Genomic DNA, 4120 nt, shown 5'->3' on the forward strand with positions numbered 1-4120 from the left:
TTTATGGTATGAGCCCAGTGAGGAAAATATACTAGGCTGCATGGAAAAGGCACAGTCTGGAATAACTTTTCAAAGAAGTTTACATTTCAATTAAAATATTCATTCATTTTTAGTCAAAATTTTACTATATATCTTAGACTGGCCTCAAACTTAAGATCCTCTTCCTGCTGCAATCTCTGAGTGTCAGTCTTAGGGGGATTACAGGTCTGGCACATTTGTATTTGATATGTCAACTGGATATAAGCTTGAAAGTAGAGAAGGTCATAAATGCGTTAGTTATAGAACCATAAGTTTTCTTCTGAGTCTGAGGCTCAACTTTATAGGAAGATGAGACATATAGAGATTGAGTCAGATTCCTGAAATCCTCTTTTACTGTGTAATATTATTTTGGAATATAGTTTAATTTGGTGTTAATGATACTGGATCTTTTGATAGTATAAAAACAGCATCTCATGTTTGATTATAAATCAGTAATACAACCTGTGATGTTTCCACTAGATTCAAGAGATTCTCTTTTGGATTATACAACAAAAGTCAACAAACCATGGTAGCTTGAGACTTTCAGCATCTAAGAATGTGTCTTTTTTAAAAAAATTAATCATTCCATTCACTTATATCTCAATGATATCCCACTTCCTGGTTACCCCTCCACAAACTCCCCATCCTACATCTGCCCTCTCCTCCCTCCCCTTTGCCTCTATGAGGGTGCTACCCCACCCACCCACCCACTCTCACCCACCCATCCACTCTCCCAACCCTCCAGCATTCCTGTATGCTGGGGCATCAAATCTCACAGGAGCAAGGGCCTCCCCTCCCATTGATGTCAATCAAGGCCAACCTCTGCTACATATATATCTGGAACCATGGACCCCTCCCCGTATACTCCTTGGTTGGTGGTCTAGTCCCTGGGAGCACTGGGTGGACTGGCTAACCACAGTGTTGAGTTTGGTATCTGTAGACAGGATGGATCTACAGGTGGCACAATCCCCGGCTGGCCCGTTCTTCAGTCTCTGCTCCATTTTATTGTCCCTCTTCTTCCTTTGGACAGGAACATTTCTGGGTTAAAAACTTTGAAATGGGTGGGTGGCCCCATCCCTTGACCAGGGGCTGTGCTTAACCAGAGGAGGTGGTCTTTACAGGTTCTATCTCCCCTTCTCTGCGCATTTTGGCTAAAGTCATCCTCATTGAGTCCTGGGATCCTCCAACGGCTATCCCTAGTTCCTCATCCCCCACTGCTACATATTTTTATTTAATTTACTGACCCTCTGTACCTCTTTCCCATGCCCTCTAGTACCCGATAGTGCCCTCTGCCCTTATCTCCTCCATCTCCTCTCTCCCTCCCAGGTACCCCCTCCCTCCACCTCCCATTATTATCCTGTTTCTCCTCAATGCAGGACTGAAGCATGCACAAGGTGAGTGTCTTTGGAGAAAGAAAAATACATTTCCATGTCAGTTTTTTGGATATGTGTGGAGTCAAATAAGATAGACTAAAAGATCCACAGGCAAAACCATTTCTTCCCTGATCCTTGCTGGAACTAAACCACTCCTGGGCAGTATTTTCTGAATGTTTTACTCTCATTTACCAGAACAACGCCTGGAAATCCAGCGTCATGTATAGCTTTGTGCTCTTCATGATGAACATCTGCTGCCAGCCACATAGGTGCTTAGTATAGTGACGGTGACAGGAACAACCCCATGCTGAGATGTGGCATGAAGGAGTTGTGGGAAACACTATATTAATCTCAACCACAACTGATAGTAAACTCATTTACTCAGCTTGTTTGTGCTGACACAAAGGTGAAAGAGGTATTGAGAAAAGGAGCATTTATTTCAGCTTTGAAGCTATTAGCCTCTAGAAAGGCATGGGTGTACCTTTAGGTGTGTTCCCCTCACCTAAGAAAAGAAGTGAAAGAAAGGGAGGAATCACACTAATTATATATGTAACAGAATATGTTAGAATATTCTAAGGTAGAAAAATTAAAAAATTTGGTTGTCTTTAGATGCTTTTGATATTGAGGTTTTTGGTTTTTCTTTTGTTGTTATTGTTGTTGGTTTTGTTGTATATTAACTCAATTCAAAACACCTCATTAAAATTCACACAATTTCATTTTAGGATAGGTTTTTATAGACATCATTTTATTTGTTCTCACTTGATTCTTACAAATACCCAAGAACAGGTACATTAAATATTTTATTCTAATTTTAGTAAAAATAGCTCTGTAACTCAGAGAAATATTAACTTTGCTCAGTAATTTGTGATTAGTTATTTAAAAGTTGAAACAGAAAACATAAATTTTATGACTTTTATTATGTTCTCCTTTACATCAGATGTTACCTGAGTGGTAAAAGTGAAGCACTTCTTCCCTAACAATTCTGAATGGCAAACAATGTATAACACTTTCAGCACAGCTTAATATTATTTATTGTTTAGAGATGTGCACCATATCTGATTAGTATTAATGGCATGTTTCAATAAAACACCAAAAGTAAAAAGCAAATTGAAAGCCATAATTATGAGGCCTCTGAATCTATTTCTTTAGAGTTCATCTGACAAAATTTTCAAGAAAAATTGTGGCAGTGGTCTACTTTCCCATGCTGATCAGTTAATTATCTCCTTCTACTTCTTAATTCTTTACATTTGTCAAGGAGAAGTATTTTCTCTCAGTAGTTTGTCTCTTCACTTAAAAGAGGATACAAATTAGGAGAGAGGAAGTCAAGGTATCACTACTTCCTGATGATATTATAGTATATATACATAAGCAACCCCAAAAATTCTACCAGAGAGCTCCTACAGCTGATAAGCAACTTCAACAATGTGGCAGGGTATAAAATTAAGTCTAACAAATCAGTAGCCTCCCTCTACTCAAAAAATAAAAGGGCTGAGAAAGAACTTAGTGAAGCAACATCCTTCATAATATTCGCAAATAATATAAATTATGTCAGTATGACTCTAACCAAGCAAATGAAAGATTGGTATGTTCAGAATTTCAAATCCCTGAAGAAAGAAATTGAAGAAGACCTCAGAAGATGGAAAGATCTCCCATGTTCATAAATTGACAAGATAAATATAGTAAAAATGGCCATCTTACCAAAAACAATCTACAGATTCAATGCAATCTCATCAAAATTCCAATTCAATTCTTCATAAAGTTAGAAAAAGCAATTCTCAAATTCATTTGGAATAACAAAAAAAAAACAAAAAAACAAAAAAACAAAAAAACAACAACAAAAAAAAAACAGGATAGCAAAAACTATTCTCAACAAAAAAGAACTTTTGGGGGAATCACCATCCCTCCCTGACCTCAAGCTATACTATAGAGCAATGGTGATTAAAAACTGCATGGTATTGGTACAGAGACAGGCAAGTAGATCAATGGAACGGAATTGAAGACCCAGAAATGAACCTATACACATATGGTCCCTTGATCTTTGACGAAGGAGCTAAAACCATTCAGTAGAAAGAGCATTTTCAACAAATCATGTTGATTTGACTGTTGGTCTGCATGTAGAAGAATGAAAATTGACCCATTCTTTTCTCTTTACATCCAATAGTGGGCTAATATCCAAAATATATAAAGAACCCAAGAAATTATACCCCAGAAAACCAAACAACTATATTTAAAATGAAGTACTGAGCTAAAGAGAGAATTCTCAAGTGAGGAATCTAGTATGGCTGAGAAGCACCTAAGGAAATGTTCAACATCCTTAGTCATCAGGGAAATGCAAATCAAAATGACCCTGAGATTCTACCTCACACCAGTCAGAATGGCTAAGATCAAAAACTCAGGTGACAGCAGATCCTGGCGAGAATGGAGAAAGAGGAACACTCCTCCATTGTTGGTGGGATTGCAAGCTGGTACAACCATTGTGGAAATCAGTCTGGCAGTTCCTCAGAAAATTGAACATATTACCTGAGGACCCAGCTATACCACTCCTGGGCATATACACAAAAAATGCTCCAACATATAATAAGGACACATGCTCCACTATGTTCATAGCAGCCTTATTTATAATAGAAGCTGGAAAGAATCTAGATGTCCCTAAATAGAAGAATGGATACAGTAAATATTGTACATTTACACAGTGGAGTACAACTCAGCCATTAAAAACAATGACTTTA

The sequence above is a fragment of the Mastomys coucha genome, unplaced genomic scaffold, assembly GCF_008632895.1.
Source record: "Mastomys coucha isolate ucsf_1 unplaced genomic scaffold, UCSF_Mcou_1 pScaffold3, whole genome shotgun sequence".
Classification (NCBI taxonomy): Eukaryota; Metazoa; Chordata; class Mammalia; order Rodentia; family Muridae; genus Mastomys; species Mastomys coucha.